The 19,382-nt window shown below is 33.6% G+C and overlaps 1 long non-coding RNA gene across 1 annotated transcript; it reads right to left on the reverse strand.

Moving 5' to 3' along the window:
* Positions 1-16,392: 16,392 nt before the first annotated feature.
* On the reverse strand, positions 16,393-18,399 carry LOC141594339 (uncharacterized). Its single transcript, XR_012522135.1, has 2 exons — positions 18,073-18,399; positions 16,393-17,031 (listed from the first exon to the last, which is right to left on the reverse strand). It is a non-coding gene; the product is annotated as an uncharacterized LOC141594339 (long non-coding RNA).
* Positions 18,400-19,382: the final 983 nt, after the last annotated feature.

A 19,382-nucleotide genomic window follows, 5' to 3' on the forward strand; every position in this document is an offset into this window, starting at 1 on the left:
AGATCTAAAATGGCCCTCTGATCATCATATAAACCATTGTAAAAATGGTTGCACAAACTCCATTTTTCGAAACCATGATGCGGTATGGTCCGCACCAGTTTCTTAAATCCAAGCCATGCCTCGTGGAAGTTCTCATCAGGCCCTTGTTTGAAACTTGTTATCTGAGCTCTAATGGCGATGGTTCTCGAAGCAGAGAAATACTTCTTATAGAACGCTAATGCTAGCGAATTCCAATCCGTTATGCCGTGAGCAGCTCGGTCCAAATCCCTATACCACTCCCTTGCAGCATCGCGGAGTGAGAAGATGAACATGGTTTCTTTTATCTGATCAGCTGTCACGCCGGTAGGAGGAGGTATGGAGCGTGATAAATCAATGAAGGTCTCCATATGCTGAGCTGCATCTTCAGTTGCAGCTCCCCCGAACTGATTTTTCTCGACCATATTGATGTATGCAGGCTTGGGCTCGAACTTCCTAGCATCTCCCGGTAATTCGAACCCCTTATAGAGATTGTCAGCCGTGGGCTCGGAGTGACTTGCAATGGTTGCTTCCTCAGCCATTTCGGGAAAATCTGGGAAAGTAATGGATTCAACTGATGAATGGGAAACTGGAGAAGACGGTGGATTGTCCTCGAAAAGCTCGTTCTCGTAAAAGCTACCACGAGAACTAGGCTCTTCCTCTGCCTGTTGTTCTTGAAATAGTCTCCTTTTTACGTGCAGAGATCTCTCAATCTCGGGATCAAAAGGTAGTAGTGGACCACCTTGCAACCTGCGCATAAGAAGAAACTACAGACAAGATATAAGAATAGTCTAAGGAACGATGTTCCTTAAACTAAGAGAAGAATTAAAAATAAAACAGCTAGTAAATTGAACAATTGCCTCCCCGGCAACGGCGCCAAAATTTGACACGTTTGTCGCGTACCTGTCAAAAATAAAACCTAACGGTCTCAACTAAAATGTAGCAGAGGCAGTCGAGTATCGAATCCACAGGGAGGTAATGCAACTACAGCTATCTATTTCTAATCCTATGGTAACAGTTGGTGTTGATTGAATTTTTGGTTTCTAAACTACGGAGTTAAAAGAGAAGAGAAATAAAATAGAGAGCAGTAAAGCAGGAAGGTGATTTAAAACTATCAATAAGAGGGGAACATGTCGGGAATTCGGTTCACTACGGTAGTCCTGTGACTCAGCTGTAAATGATTCAGACGAACTAGGTGTGAGACGGATGTTAAAAGGTCCTTTCGGTCCACTTTCTATCCTAAAATACCACTAACTTAACTTTCGTCCTCATTAGGGTAGTCTACTGTTTATAGCAGGCCTGTTTAGTCCAATCTTTCGATCCAGGATTAAATTTAGCCAGATTAATGGGTGACATAGAAGCGTGCACTCAACTAGGTCGGGAATTACAGTTAAATTGCTATAGTGACAGAGTCTCGTGATTAATCCGTTTAATTCATTTACTACGTCGTCATTTTCCTACCGCAGATCCCCTAATCCCAACATGAAAGAGTTTAGCTACTCATATTCTTAATAAAACTAACAGCAAACAATTTCCCAGCAGATGACATAATGCAATAATAATAAAATTCAATAACAGGAATTAGGGCAAGAAAGAACGATAACATAAACAAGAATTAAAAGGCAACAAGAAGGTTAATTATTATTAAGGGAAGAGAGGAGATTACAATCCAAGCAAATTCCGGCGTAAAGAACACGAAATCCAATGAAGCAATCCCGAAAGTAAGAGTAGCAGTCGAAGTAAAAGTAACGTAGGAAAAATAACAGTAGTTCTCTAATGTGAAAGATAGTAAAAGAGATAATAGATAATAAGATGTCTATTAACCTAAATTACTTAGGTTTTAAATAGAAAGTAAAACTGAAAAACTTGCGAAATAAAACATCCACGGACTAATTAAAAGCCCACGCCTGTGAAAACCTCTCGATCGAGTGGGTTACACCACTCGATCGACCATCATCTCAGCAGAAGTCCCTCGATCGACCAAATGGGTACTCGATCGAGGACTTGTCATGTGCAGCTTACTCGATCGAGTAAGGAAAAGCTCGATCGAGCCTCAGGGAGCCTAGAAACCACTCGATCGACCAGCAAACAACTCGATCGAGCACCTGTATCTTCAATTCAGCTCACGTCTCCACCCAAACGCCTCGTAATGCGTGCAACGACACTTCCAAGTGCAATGTCTTACTCTGGGACAATCTCGTCTCCTCTAAATGCATGCAAAAAGGACGAAAAGGAGTATGGTTCCGCTACTTCCGCGATCATTCCTACAAAAAGGATAAAATACACCAAAGTAGCCAATTCGGGGCAAAATACTATAAAAACAGTATAGAAATGTATAGAAATACGTGCTGAAATAGGCCAAAAAGACTATACATTAGGCACGTATCAACCACTAGTCACAAACCATAACACTACCACTGTCCGGACATCAAACCTCTTACATTCATCTCTAAACATCACGATTTCTTTCCTATCTTTGGTTAACATCCCAAATAACGAACATCAAATCCATCAACAAAATTACTTCAACATTCTTTCCAATACTATTCTTAATTGTATCATCATCTAAATCTCCACCAAAATCTCATATCATGCAGATATTCTACCAAGTTCTTACTTTCCTTAATTCCTCAAAACTCAAGACTAATCATGTTGTCCTGAAACTCCTATATAACCATTAACTAACATCCTCATGGTTGGTATCACAGATCTCGACGACTCCTTACCTCTATATCACATAACTACGGTCAACATTTTCCTAGTTTTACTCCCCTCATTCTTTTCTTTTACACTCGACAAAATTAATTAACCATAAAACTCCTTATTACTTCTTCCTAACTCTTTAGTACGCTGGCTACCTTCTCATTGCTCCAAAACTCAAATCCCGTTATTTCTTATCGATATCATCTAACTCTTTCTTACTATGGATCTTCTCTTATCATGCTATCACTCACACTTATCACCAATCGGTCCAGGCCATCTCATGCTATATCATGCTATCACTCACACTATTCTACAATCAACCCTTTATTTTTAAAAAAAAATCCCAAAACCCATTTCATACTGTTACTTGCCCAAGGAAATCACACACTAGTTTCACCTCTTGACACTACAAATTCCCAAACTCACTCGCTATCTACAAATCCACGTCGCAACATGTCTCCACTAAGTTCACTATATACCACTCTTCTCCATCCCTCTACAACGATCTTTCATTACATACATTCTTAACCAACACAATTCCTAACCATCTCCCTCCATAATTCTTTACACGTCTCAAGTTGCTACTATCCACATCCTTACTTTCAACATTTCCACTCTCACGTTCCTTAGACTTACATCATCCCTTGCCCACATTCACTTACCTTTTTCATTACTCAACACACAATCATATCACTCATCTCATCTCACAAAACATGCTCCATATCTTAATAAGCCTTACCAATCTTCTTTTTCTTTTTCCACTATCTATCACAACCACATATAACTCATGTCCTCTCCCACCGAACTCATACTCACCATAGGTGCCACTCCTTACATCACAAGATTGGGTAACTTACGCATCAGGACCAAAACATACGTAAAACAATGCATAAAGAAGCAATATAACACCTTTGAATTAAACATAATATGCAACGAAGTCAAAAGATAAGCATATGACCCACAACAGGGGTCACTAGATCGAGTACAGATCACTCGATTGAGTTAGTGGTTTACTTGATCGAGTAGGTGAAGGTCAGAGACACGTAAAACAAACTACCAAGGCTACTCGATCGAGTAAGGGGTACTTGATCGAGTACCAAGGTGCACTCGATCAAGTGAGGGCCACTCGATCGAGTACCCTACGCATTTCTCAGCACTGTCCAGTTTTCGAAAAACGGTCATAACTCACTCGTTTCTTGGTCGTTTTGGGCGTGTGACCTATCGTTAGAATCGTAAAAGAACAAGATATCACATCCAATTGAAATCACATTAAAATCATTTATGCATCTCAAGTTATAACAGTTTAAAGACAACCTCTCTATAATCGAAAACACAACTACTTGATTTTACTTCCAAACAACTTAAACGAAAACAAGGTAAACAAAAACAACTCGATGCTCATAAAACCAATATCCCTAACCACATGTTACTATCTTCCAAAGCCAAGAAACAACACCCATTATGCACATGCATCATTCAATTTACCAAGCATGTATTACCTACATGTTTTTATTCTATAACTTTACGTAAACAAAATCACAAATATATCACATCAAGTCTCCTATTCACATGTTACTAGCATAACAACATTATAAAATATCTTCCATCATACAACATGCTTTATCAAAAATCATATTATCATGCAACAATTATCATCTTTTTCCACCAGTTATTCATGCTCTTACTCAAATTTTCAGCTATATAAACTCGTACAACACTACCAGGTCGACGAAAGCCTTTGTGAAAATTAGGTTGTGAAAACCATTAGAGACAACTGGCTATGGTGAAGGTGTTGTTTCGTGGTGTACAGCAAGAATAAAGGAAAGTAGACACGCACGGCGTGTTCTAAAAATTACTCTTATTAATTTTTTTTTCAATTTCTAGTTTTACCCTAAACACGCCATTGTAGATGGCGTGTCTATCTCGTGTTTTAGGTTCGGAATTTCCGAGCCTACGTGGACAACATTTTGATAAATAGTTTCAAAACCAACCCAAAACGATAAATATTTAATGAGCATTATTTTAAAAAATCGTTCGGAAGAAGATAAAGTTGTGGTGTAAAAATAGAGTTTGAATGTTTGATTAGAAAGTGAGTGTTTTGGGTAAAAAATAGAGAAGATATGAAAAACATAACATAATTCTGGAACGAGATATGAATGTTGTTAAAGTTAATGAAATAATGAATTTTATGGTGGTGATGAATGAGATGAATATTGGTTGATGGATAAAGGATATAAAGTAGATGATGAATAAAAGAAAAATGAGATGGTGGATGAGAATATCTTTGTTAGGATAGAAAGTGATGATACAAAAAAAGTGGCGGTCCCCAACATTGATAGGAGAAATAATAAAAAAGAATTAAAAAGCAATGAAAACGTAGAGCCACATGTCTCACATACCCCCACTTGCCTATTTTATATTACAAGAAGTACATCCTATCCGGTATACGTTTCATGCAATATGATATGTATTTGTTACGTCGCAAGTTTGCGACGGGTAGTGGCGTCAAAAATGAGAACTTGTGTAAAAATATCCGTAAAATATATCTATAATGGGTTGTCAATAGAAACAGCCATTTATTTGTTGGTGAATCATCCGGTAGAAACCACAATTTCTTTAGTGATGAATCATCCGACGAATCTGTTAACAAGTTTGAAAAAATACATATTCATTTATTATGTTCCCAAAAATATTGTTCACATTTTTATCAATAATGTTTACATTTCTAGCTAAAAAAGTGCTATATTAATGCATCATATATTACCAAAGATAGGATGACAACATTCTCAACAAGAATGTTAACATAAATCAAAGGAAGATAAGATATTACTACACACTATCATAAACTGTAAACATAATTCACATAACTGTAAACATTACATGTTTACCAAACTAAAAGTATTATAGTAACATAAACTGTTGTACAAGTTATGATCACATACACAGGACAGAAACACCATATGTTTATGTTCACATAAAAAACCATGTTTATATTAATGAATCATATGTTACCAAACAAAGGACGTTGATATTCTGAATATAGATGTGAACATAAATCGAAAATAGTTGAGAATGTTGGTACACGCTATTATAAACTGTAAAATATTTCACATAATTGTAAACATAAAATGTTTACTTAACTAAATGCATTATCTTACAATAAAAATTACACAATACAAAATAAAAGTACATGCACTAGCCAACAAAGGCAATAAAGGTAGGTTGACAGGGCAACAAAAAGTTCAAAACTACACACTTTCATATGATAATTACCTACATATTCAGATGACAAATAACTACATATCGATTCATCATAAAACATTGAAAAAACATCGCTCATTCATGTCACTTTATAAAACAGTTAAAAAAAACGATTCAAACATTCATAATTATAAACTTTGAAATTTTAATTTCTGCGTAAATTGTAATGGTAACAATATAATGAAAAATATAGACATTTATATAAAAAATAATTAAACAATATACAAAATGATAAAAACCATAGATATTAAAAAAAATATATATATATATATATATATAGAAAAAACCTAAATTTTTAAATTTAAAGGAAACATAAAGTGGATGCAAAACAAACAAATAACAACAAACCTTAAAAAAAAAACAAGCTAACAATAAAATCAAAAATCCAGAACAATAAAATCAAAAATTAACAACAAAAAACTTGCATGTGTTGTTTTGTTTTCTTCTTAGGTGATGTCTTTTTTGCTACTTTTTTCCTTACCATGTGCTATAAATTTTAATAAAAGTGATATTAATTTGGGTTTTTCTTTAGTTGTAAGGAAGAAAATGAAGATGTGATGTAAAAATAGAGTTTGAATGTTTCATTAGAAAGTGAGTGTTTTGGTAAAAATAGAGAAGATATGAAAAACATAACATAATTTTGGAAGGAGATATCAATGTTGTTAAAGTTAATGAAATAATGAATTTTATGGTGGTGATGAATGAGATGAATATTGGTTGATGGATAAAGGATATAAAGTAGATGATGAATAAAAGAAAAATGAGATGGTGGATGAGAATATCTTTGTTAGGATAGAAAGTGATGATACAAAAAAAGTGGCGGACCCCAACATTGATAGGAGAAATAATAAAAAAGAATTGAAAGTGTAGAGCCGCATGCTCCTCATACCCCCCACTTGCCTATTTTATATTACAAGAAGTATATTATACTCGCTATTCGTTTCATGCAATATGATATGTATATGACCCGTCGCAAGTTTGCGACGGGTAGTGCTGTAACACCCCAAGTTTTTGAGAGTAAGGTTGTCCCACATCGGGGAATTGAGGAGGTTGTGATATGTTTATAAGGGATTCCACCCACCACTTAGTAACAAGGCCTTGTGCTTTTGGGCTTAAGTGAGGACAAAACGGGCCCAAAGGTGAACATCCCATATTTATGTGGGGGTGTGTTATGACCGTGGTGGGTCGGGTTGTTATAAATGGTATCAGAGCGACCCTGCGACCGTGTGGTGAGCCCGTGGTGGGGAGTACCCGGGTCACACACCTAGTGGGGGAGGATTCTGGGCTTGGCTGCGGTCAAGTTGGAGGCACAACGAGGAAGTTGTGTTCTTTAAGTGGGGGAGATTGTAACACCCCAAGTTATTGAGAGTAAGGTTGTCCCACATCGGTGAATTGAGGAGGTTGTGATATGTTTATAAGGGATTCCACCCACCACTTAGTAACAAGGCCTTGTGCTTTTGGGCTTAAGTGATGACAAAACGGGCCCAAAGGTGAACATCCCATATTTATGTGGGGGTGTGTTACGACCGTGGTGGGTCGGGTTGTTATAAGTGCCGTCAAAGATGAAAATTTGTGTAAAAAAATATCCATAAACTATATCTATAATGGTTTTCAATAGAAACAATCATTTCTTTGTTGGTGAATCGTCCGATAGAAACAACAATTTCTTTAGTGGTGAATCATTTGCCGAATCTGATAAAATGAAATGGGCAAATAAATTTGACAAAAAAAACTTGATATAAAATGGTTAGCCGACAATTTACCTCATGTCACTCGTCCATTTTACAGTCAGTCACCCCTCAGGACTATTTTCACATAAGTCTATAATCAAATGTGTTCCAACTAGAACTCTTTTTTGAGAAATACACAAACCAACTCAACAAAACCATAATGATTATATTTCTTTACATTTCGTTATATGAAACTGGATGCAACATATCAAATACCTTAGAAGGGGTATGAATATAGGGGAGTCGAATTAATTGAAATTGAGCTTGTTCATAAATTCCATTGATTTGATGGGCCATCTTAGTTTTTTATTTTATTTTATTTTTTTTTTTTTTAAGTTTTAGAATAAGAGAAAGAGTAAATGAAGTGTATGTTTTTTTTTTTTTTTTTTTTTTTTTTTTTTTTTTAAGAAAACTAGGTTGATCCTCTAGGGTAGGACCAACCTATCTCATCCTTGAGGGAGGAAAGTTGAAGCCACCGGCTATCAAACCTCCTCGAAAGAGTTGGACATGAATGTCCAACAGAAGTCATGAAGTCAGCAACCTTGTTGGCTTCACGAAAGCAATGTTTAATTATCACTTCATCGAAAAAATGAAGGTCTAATTTCACATCCTTGATAATACTAGAAATTTCCCACGGAATTTGCCAAGTACCTCGAATCGAGTTAATAACACATAAGTTATCACCCTCCACAATTAACTTTGAGATTCCTAAATATTTAGCTGCTAAAATACCTTCTTTTAAAGCAAGTGCTTCCGCAACGAGGATACTATTGGATCCGCACTTTTTTGCTCCCAACAAAACGACTTTACCATTGTGATCTCTTATAGAATATCCTAAAGCAGCTTTATTACCTTCTATTCTCGATCCGTCAAAATTTAGCTTTAGGAAACCGTTTGTAGGTTTTTCCCACCAAATCTCTTCCTTACTAGAATTGTTTCTAGCCGACTCTTCTACCTCGGGATTGTTGAGATCCTTAAATCTAGTCACATTCCATGTCTTAGTGCTATTATTACATAAAGTAATAAGTTTGCTGATACTTAAATTAACATTATTAAAGATAATATCATTTATATGGAACCATGCATTCCACCAAATAAAAATAATCTTTATAAAGTCATCTTTTGGAATTAAATCCTTGAGATAATTAAGTTTCGTTAGAAAACTTTGACTTGTAATAGTACCATAATTTGACAAAAACTCGTTGAAACTAATAATGTTCAGGTCTTGGATGACAGACCCAATCAAGGGACATTCGTAAAAAAAATGATCTTTGTTTTCAATAGGATTGTTGCACAGAACACAATGAGGTGGGACATCAATATGACTCTTAAGAAGTCTACTTTTCGTTGGAAGGCCGTCAACACAGGCTTTCCAAAGAAAAAATTTCAATTTAGGAGGAATATTCAATTTCCAAATCAACTGAAATTCACATTTGTCAAGAGCTTGATCGAACAAACCTTGCGCTAACCAAGTTGCTGTTTTGGTAGAGAAATTTCCATCTACGGACAACCCCCAAATGAGGGTATCTGGAATATCATTATGTGGCACTGGAATGTTAGTAATCTGATTAACAATATCGTTATTCACTAAACTGGATAATTTACAAACATCCCATTGCTTGTCTGAGGTTATGAAATCTTTAACCAAAAGATTAAGATCACGGTTACTATCATCATCAACCATACTGCTTGTAAGCGGGTGTGAAAAAACCCAATTATCAAACCAAAACTTAATGTTGCTACCATTACCAACCTGCCATCTCAGTCCTTTTCTAAATAGAGTCCGAAGACTCATTAGTTTACGCCATTGCCAAGAAGAGGCTGAATTAGGCTTATGATCAAAGAGTGAACAATTTCTCAAGTATTTTTTAGATACCACTTTGACCCATATACTTTCCTTATCCATAAGAATTTTCCATAAAAGTTTCATTTGAAGAGCTTTATTAACTGCTTCAGAAGATTTAATCCCTAAACCACCAACCGACTTTGGTAAACAAACTTTATGCCAACCAACCAAATTAGGAGAACGCTGGGAAGGATTCTTATTCCAAAGAAAGTCTCTATTAATTTTATCTAATCTATTATTGATCGATGAAGGGAGGAGGAAGCTTTGCATCTGAAAAGTTCCCTTCGCGGCTAAATTAGCATTGACAAGAACTAGTCTACCTGCTTGAGATAGAGAATTCGCTTTCCATTTCGATAATTGAGTGCAAGAAGATTGAATAATGTTTTCGAAAGTATTTTTAGTCACTCTGCTATCAATTATTGGACATCCTAAATACTTACCCAAATGAGCTTCCTCATTCATATGAAGAATGCCTTTAAATGATTCATGAAGAGACGCTCAATATTTCTAGTGCATTGAAAGGTGGATTTGTCAAAGTTAACAAATTGCCCGGAAATCGTGCAAAATTTATCTAATATAGCCTTAATAGTTCTACAACTCTGGCTAGAGGCTTTAGCGAAAATGATAGTGTCATCCGCAAAAGTGAGAAACGGAATTTTCTCCACCCCGGATCCAATTCTAATACCAATATCACTAGAGCTAACATCACTATTTTTTTGTAGAGATCTTGCTAAAATCTCGGCGCACATAATAAATATATATGGCGAAAGTGGGTCTCCTTGTCGAATACCTCGAGTGGGTCTAAAAACGTCTCCCGGTGTTCCATTTACTAACACTGAGTAAGAAACAGTGTTTATACATGCCATAATCCATGAAATCCACTTAGCATTAAAACCCATTTGCTTAAAAGTTTCTTCGATAAAATTCCATTCTAGTCTGTCGTATGCTTTCTCCATATCAAGTTTGATTGCAATCCAACCTCCTTTGCCCTTTTTACGTTTAAACGAGTTGAAAATCTCGTGTGCTAAAAGAATATTATCTTGGATGAATCGATTAGGTGTAAAAGCACCTTGAAAAGGATGTATAATCTTATGCAAGACACTTCGAAGACGGTTAACCAAGATTTTTGCAATAATTTTATAAATTGTTGAACAAAGACTAATCGGGCGAAAATGGTTTGCTGTTTGAGGATTTTCAATTTTAGGAATCATTGCTATGAAAGTATGATTTATTTCTTTTAGTAATTTCTCGGAATGAAAAAATGCTAAAACTGCATTAGTGACAGAATTTCCTACAATATCCCAGTATTTTTGAAAAAACTCTGCAGGAAATCCATCGGGACCTGGACATTTATCAGTGGCTAAACTAAACACAGTTTGTTTAACCTCTTCCCTACTAATATTACCTGTAAGAAATCTGTTATCTTCGTCTGTAATTAATCCACAAATAGACTTAAAATCCTCATTCTTGTCGAAATTACAGAGATGATTTTTCGCAAACCTAAGTTTAAACTCCTCGGATATTTCTTGCTTAATGAGGTTTTGATCAGTAATACAAGCACCATCCTTATTAATAAACTGCTTAATACCATTTCTACTACGTCTAATCGTGGCATAACTTTGAAAAAACTTGGTGTTGTTATCTCCAAAATTCGCTTTGTTTATATGAGATTTTGGTTGCCAATAGACACGCTTATAGTCAAGAAGTGCATCACGCTTTTTCAGCCATCTCAATTGCGCATTTTCTAAATTAGCACTATGAGAAGAGCCTTGTTGTTGTTGAATATTTTCTAACTTTTTTCAGCAATTGAAAGTTGCCTAAAAATATTTCCAAAAGTAGACTGATTCCATTTCTTAGCCTTTTGTTTTAAAAATTTGCATTTTTGAGAAAGACAAAACATATGCGATCCATGAAACTGATATTGCCAACAACTTTTGACCATTTTACTGAAATCATTCCGAAGAGTCCACATAAGTTCAAAACGGAAAGGAGGGGCTTTTTTGTGACTTTGGTTTTGGTTTTGAAGCTTCACCGAGATCGGACAATGGTCTGAGCTAGTGAAAGCATGGTGGATAAACTGCAATGTTTGGATAAACACTCATCCAAATAGGAGAAGCTAAGGCTCTATCAAGGATTTCAAAAACATTATCAGAACCAGTTTTCTTTTTTCTCCAAGTAAAAAAATTACCGGAGAAGGGGAGATCTACACAATTAGTATTACTTAAGAAATTATTTAATCTTAAACAACGCGCATTGGTAACCTTTGTACCTCCTTCTTTTTCACTAGGACTCTTAATCTCGTTAAGATCCCCTAATAATAAGAAAGGCAAATCAAGATTAAGGACAAAACTTTGAATCTCATCCCAAAAATCTGACTTTTCAGCCGGTTGAGCGGGAGCATAAACAAAAATGAGGCAAAAATTAACATTCTTCGTTAAGTCACACACTTCACAAGCAATGAATCTTTTCGACTTAAATATGATATTTAACGAAAAATTCATGGAGATAGACTCTTTCCAAAATAACCATATACCGTATGTGTTAGTTGTTTTGGTGGTTGTATGATCATTTGAATTAACTCTAAACTCCCTTGTTTATAGACAAAGAAAATGTGGCAATTAACAACTAATTTTCGAAGATTGACAAATTTAACAAACGTTTTTTTTTTTTTTTTAATTTTCTAGTTTTACTTTTAATTATTAACATGACCCGTGCTCATATTTTTTTCAATACTTTAAAGGGTAAACTGATACTCGCTTCGTCCCGGTCAATCGGTTTTGGCACAAAAAACAAGGAAAGAGGAGGGAGTCAATTACCAAATGACAAGTGGAATAATTTGAGTGTAAATGATCAAATTGCTCATCAAATCCATTTGTAAAATAGAAAGGAAAACAATTGAGTTAGACACCCCAAAATAGAAAAGAACAACAAATGACCGGGATAGTGAGAGTAAACATTACCAATTTTAGTCCTCTTTTTCATAATCAATAATTAGTAATTAATATCAATATATTTTTACAATAGGTACCAAGTGTTTGCATAACGAGCCTTTGTGATCTAGCGTAAAATTTACGGGATGCTTGTCGTGTCACGTGTTTTTTTACATCCGTATTCGTTTCGATGCTATATACTCTGTCTGGTTGAAATTGCTTTCCAAACTACGAAAATTGTACGATTTGAGGGGTCAATTCAATATCCTCGTTACCTTTTCTACTATACAAAAATTTGAGCACGGATAAAGTACACAATATCTAACTACCCTATCATACATCAGATGACATTTTGATATGCTTGCATAATGTTCTGTCCCGTAAAAGCATGAGTCATGAGCTCCACACAACACCGTCAATGAGAGATTCCGATTCTGAGTTGATATGTTTGCATAACGCAAATTCTTTGCAATCTTATCCTTGTCATGATTAAACCAGCAAGCATAATATACATGGCTGAAATTGAGTGTCTTGTATGTTGAACTTTCTAACTTTAATTTCATTGAATTCACTATTTGCCATTTATTCTATGTCTGCTTTTTTTCATATATTCTTTATTTTTTTTCTTATGGCTTTTGTACCGTCCTAGGACTCCAAGCATAGTAGCATCTTTATTACAAAACTAAACTTAAAACATACATTCTACCACCGATGGACCCAATTTTCTTTAACTTTGCCCGAAAAGCTTTGTTTTACCTTTAATAGAAACAACCATTTAAGTGTTGGTGAATCATCCGGTGGAAACAACAATTTCTTTAGTGATGAATCATCCGACGAATCTGTTAACATGTTTGAAAAAAGTTTACATATTCATTTATTATGTTCCCAAAAATATTTTTCACATTTTTATCAATAATGTTTAAATTATTAGCAAAAAAAGTGCTTTATTAATGCATCATATATTAACAAAGAAAGTATGACAATATTCTCAATAATAATGTTAACATAAATCAAAGGAAGATGGGATATTACTACACACTACCATAAACTGTAAACATAATTCACATAATTATAAACATTACATGTTTACCAAACTTAAAGCATTATAGTAACATAAACTGTTACACAAGTTATGATCACATACACAGGACAGAAAAACCATATGTTTATGTTCACATATAAAAACCATGTTTGTATTAATGAATCATATGTTACCAAACAAAGGACGGTGACATTCTGAATATAGATGTGAACATAAATCGAAAACAGTTGAGAATGTTGCTACACGCTAACATAAACTGTAAAAATAATTCACATAATTGTAAACATAAAATGTTTACCTAACTAAATGCATTATTCTACAATAAAAATTACACAATACAAAATAAAAGTACATGTACTAGCCAAGAAAGGCAATAAAGGTAGGTTGACAGGGCAACAAAAAGTTCAAAACTATACACATTCAGATAATAATTACCTACATAATCAGATGACAAATAATTATATGTTGATTCATCATAAAACACTGAAAAAACATCGCTCGTTCATGTCACTTTATAAAATAGTTAAAAAAATCTTAAGAAACGATTCAAACATTCATAATTATAAACTTTGAAATTTCAATATCTGCGTAAATTGTTATGGTAACAATATAATGAAAAATATAGACATTTATATAAAAAATAATTAAACAATATACAGAATGATAAAAACCATAGATATTAAAAAAAAACAAATAGAAAAAACCCAAATTTTTAAATTTAAAGGAAACATAAAATAGATGCAAAACAAACAAATAACACAACAAACCTTTAAAAACAACCTAACAATAAAATCAAAAATCCAGAACAATAAAATCAAAAATTAAGAACAAAAACTTGAATGTGTCGTTTTGCTTTCTTCTTAGGTGATGTCTTTTTTGCTACTTTTTTCCTTACCATGTGTTATAAATTTTAATAAAAGTGATATTAATTTGGGTTTTTCTTAATTTGTAAGGAAGAAGATGATGATGTGGTGTAAAAATAGAGTTTGAATGTTTGACAAGAAAGTGAGTGTTTTAGGTAAAAATAGAGAAGATATGAAAAACATAACATAATTTTGGAATGAGATATCAATGTTATTAAAATTAATGAAATAATGATTTTTAGGGTGATGATGAATGGGATGAATATTGGTTGATGGATAAAGGAGATGAAGTAGATGATGAATAAAAGAAAAATGAAATGGTGGATGGAAATGTCGTTGTTAGGATAGAAAGTGATAATACAAAAAAATGGCGGACCCCACATTCATAGGAGAAATAATAAAAAGGAATTAAAAAGCATTGAAAGTGTAGAGCCACATGCTCCTCATACCCGCACTTGCCTATTTTATATTACAAGAAGTACATCCTACCCGGTATACGTTCATGCAATATGATACGTATTTGACCCGTCGCAAGTTTGCGACGGGTAGTGCCGTCAAAGATGAAAATTTGTTTTAAAAAATATCCATAAACTATATCTATAATGGTTGTCAATAGAAACAACCATTTCTTTGTTGGTGAATCATCCGATAGAAACAACAATTTCTTTAGTGGTGAATCATCCGTCGAATCTGATAAAATGAAATGGGCAAATAAATTTGACGAAAAAAAACTTGATATAAAATGGTTAGCCGACAATTTACCTCATGTCTCTCGTCCATTTTACAGTTAGTCACCCCTTAGGACTATATTCACATAAGTCTATAATGAAACATGTTCCAACTAGAAACTCTTTTTTCTGAAATACACAAACCAACTCAACAAAACCATAATGATTATATTCTTTACATTTCCTTACATGAAACTGAATGCAACATATAAAATACCTTAGAAGGGGTATGAATATGGGGGAGTCGAATTAATTGAAATTGAGCTTGTTCATAAATTTCATTGATTTGATGGGCCATCTTAGTTTTTTTTAAAGTTCTAGAATTAGAGAAAGAGTAAATGAAGTGTATGTGTTAATTGTTTCGATGGTTGTATGATCACTTGAATTAACTAAACTCCCTTGTTTATAGACAAAGAAAATGTGGCAAATGACAACTAATTATCTAAGGTTGACAAATTTAACAAAAGATTTTTTTTTTAATTTTCAAGTTTTAATTTTAATTATTAACATGACCCATGCTCATATGTTTTTCAATAATTTAAAGGGTAAACTGATACTCGCTCCGTCCCGGTCAATTGTTGTCCTTTGGTTTGGCACAAAAAACAAGGAAAGAGGAGGGAGTCAATTACCAAATGACAAGTGGAATAATTTGAGTGTAAATGATCAAATTGCTCATCAAGTCCATTTGTAAAATAGAAAGGACAACAATTGAGTTAGACACCCCAAAATGGAAAACAACAACAAATGACTGGGACAGAGAGATTAAACATTACCAATTTTAGTCCTCTTTTTCATAATCAATAATTAGTAATTAATATCAAAATATTAACTTTTTACAATAGGTACCAAGTGTTTGCATAACGAGCCTTTGTGATCTAGTGTAAAATTTACGGGATGCTTGTCGTGTCACGTGTTTTTTTTACATCTGTATTCGTTTCGATGCTACATACTCTGTCTGATTGAAATTGCTTTCCAAACTACGAAAATTGTATGATTTGAAGGGTCAATTCTGTAACACCCCATGTTAATTAAAGAGGTCTAGTGATAGGCTTAAATGACTAGTGCTTAAAGGGATTGGAAGTACTACTCATATCAACAAAGTGCACTTTCTTTTATGGTCATCCATGCAAAAGAACTCCAAAGTTATGCGTGCTTGGCTGGGAGTAGTCTTAGGATGGGTGACCTCCTGCGAAGGTTCTCGAGATGCGCATGAGTGAGGACAAAATGCGCTATAAAAGACCTGTGTTGATCAGTGAGCCATGTACACAGCCTGGTGAGCTATCATAAGTAACCGCTCCCGACCCGGTTTGGGCCGGGGTGTTACAAATTCAATATCTTTGTTACCTTTTCTACTATACAAAAATTTGAGCACGGATAAAGTACACAATATCTAACTACCCTATCATACATCATATGACATTTTGATAATGTTTGCATAATGTTTTGTCCCGTAAACGGATGAGTCATGAGCACCACACAACACCGTCAAAGAGAGATTTCGATTCCGAGTTGATATGTTAGCATAACGCTAATTCCTTGCAATCTTATCCTTGATATGATTAAACCAGCAGGCATAATTTATATGGCTGAAATTGAGTGTCTTGTATGTTGAACTTTCTAACTGGAATTTCATTGAATTCAGTATTTGCCATTTATTCCATGTCTGCTTTTTTTTTTGTATATTCTCTATTCTTTTTTTCTTATGTCTTTTGCACCGTCCTAGGACTCCAATCATAGTAGCATCTTGATTACAAAACTAAACTTGACACATACATTCTACCACCAATGGACCGAGTTTTCTTTAACTTTGCCCGAAAAGCTTTGTTTTACCTTCAATAAAAACAACCATTTATTTGTTGGTGAATCATCCGGTAGAAACAACAATTTCTTTAGTGGTGAATCATCCGACGAATCTGTTAACATATTTGAAAAAAGTTTACATATTCATTTATTATGTTTCGAAAAATATTGTTCACATTTTTATCAATAATGATTATATTTTTAGCCAAAAAATTGCTATATTAATGCATCATATATTACCAAAGAAAGGATGACAACATTCTCAATAAGAATGTTAACATAAATCAAAGGAAGATGGGATATTACTACACACTATCATAAACTGTAAACATAATTCACATAATTGTAAACATTACATGTTCACCAAACTAAAAGCATTATAGTAACATAAACTGTTACACAAGTTATGATCACATACACATGACAGAAACACCATATGTTTATGTTCACATATAAAAACCATGTTTATATTAATGAATCATATGTTATCAAACAAAGGACGGTGACATTCTGAATATAGATGTGAACATAAATCGAAAACAGTTGAGAATGTTGCTACACACTAGCATAAACTGTAAAAATAATTCACATAATTGTAAACATAAAATGTTTATCTAACTAAATGCATTATACTACAAGAAAAAAATACACAATACAAAATAAAAGTACATGCACTAGCCACAAAGGCAATAAAGGCAGGTTGACAGGGCAACAATAAGTTCAAAACTACACATATTCAGATGATAACTACCTACATATTCAGATGACAAATAACTATATATTGATTCATCATAAAATACTGAAAAAACGTCGCTCGTTCATGTCACTTTATAAAACAATTAAAAAATCTTATGAATTGATTCAAACATTCATAATTATAAACTTTGAAATTTCAATATCTGTGTAAATTGTAATGGTAACATTATAATGAAAAATATAGACATTTCTATAAAAGATAATTAAACAATATACAAAATGATAAAACCCATAGACATTAAAAAAAAACAAATAGAGCAAACTCAAATTTTTAAATTTAAAAGAAACATAAAATGGATGCAAAACAAACAAATAACAACAAACCTCAAAAAAACAACCTAACAATAAAATCAAAAATCCAGAACATTAAAATAAAAAATTAAGAACAAAAAACTTGCATGTGTCGTTTTGCTTTCTTCTTAGGTGATGTCTTTTTTGCTACTTTTTTCCTTACCATGTGTTATAAATTTTAATAAAAGTGGTATTAATTTGAGTTTTTCTTAAGTTATAACGAACAAGATGAAGATGTGGTGTAAAAATAGAGTTTAAATGTTTGATTAGAAAGTGAGTGTTTTGGGTAAAAATAGAGAAGATATGAAAAACATAACATAATTTTGGAATGAGATATCAATGTTATTAAAGTTAATGAAATAATGAATTTTATGGTGATAATAAATGAGATGAATATTGGCTAATGGATAAAGGAGATGAAGTAGATGATGAATAAAAGAAAAATGAAATGGTGGATGGGAATGTCGTTGTTAGGATAGAAAGTGATGATACAAAAAAAGTGGCGGACCCCCACATTGGTATAAGAAATAATAAAAAAGAATTAAAAAGTATTGAAAGTGTAGAGCCACATGCTCCTCATACCCCCACTTGCCTGTTTTATATTACAAAAATTATATTCTACCTGCTATTCGTTCCATGCAATATGATATGTATTTGACCCGTCGCAAGTTTGCGACGGGTGGTGCTGTCAAAGATGAAAATTTGTATAAAAAAAATCCATAAACTATATCTATAATGGTTGTTAATAGGAACAACCATTTCTTTGTTGGTGAATCATCCGGTAGAAACAACAATTTCTTTAGTGGTGAATCATCCGCCGAATCTGATAAAATGAAATGGGCAAAGAAATTTGACGAAAAAAAACTTGATATAAAATGGTTAGCCGACAATTTACCTCATGTCTCTCGTCCGTTTTACAGTCAGTCACCACCGAGGACTATTTTCACATAAGTCTATAATGAAATTTGTTCCAACTAGAACTCTTTTTTGAGAAATACACAAACCAACTCAACAAAACTATAATGATTATATTTCTTTAAATTTCGTTACATGAAACTGCATGGAACATATAAAATACCTTAGAAGAGGTATGAATATGGGGGAGTCGAATTAATTGAAATTGAGCTTGTTCATAAATTTCATTGATTTGATGGACCATCTTAGTTTTTTTTAAAGTTCTAGAATTAGAGAAAGAGTAAATGAAGTGTATGTGTTAGTTGTTTCGCTGGTTGTATGATCACTTGAATTAACTAAACTCCCTTGTTTATAGACAAAGAAAATGTGGTAATTGACAACTAATTATCTAAGGTTGACAAATTTAACAAAAGACTTTTTTTTTTTTTTTAAATTTTCAAGTTTTACTTTTAATTATTAACATGACCCATGCTCATATTTTTTTAAATAATTTAAAGGGTAA

This window comes from Silene latifolia, chromosome 8 (assembly GCF_048544455.1).
Source record: "Silene latifolia isolate original U9 population chromosome 8, ASM4854445v1, whole genome shotgun sequence".
NCBI classification, from domain to species: domain Eukaryota; kingdom Viridiplantae; phylum Streptophyta; class Magnoliopsida; order Caryophyllales; family Caryophyllaceae; genus Silene; species Silene latifolia.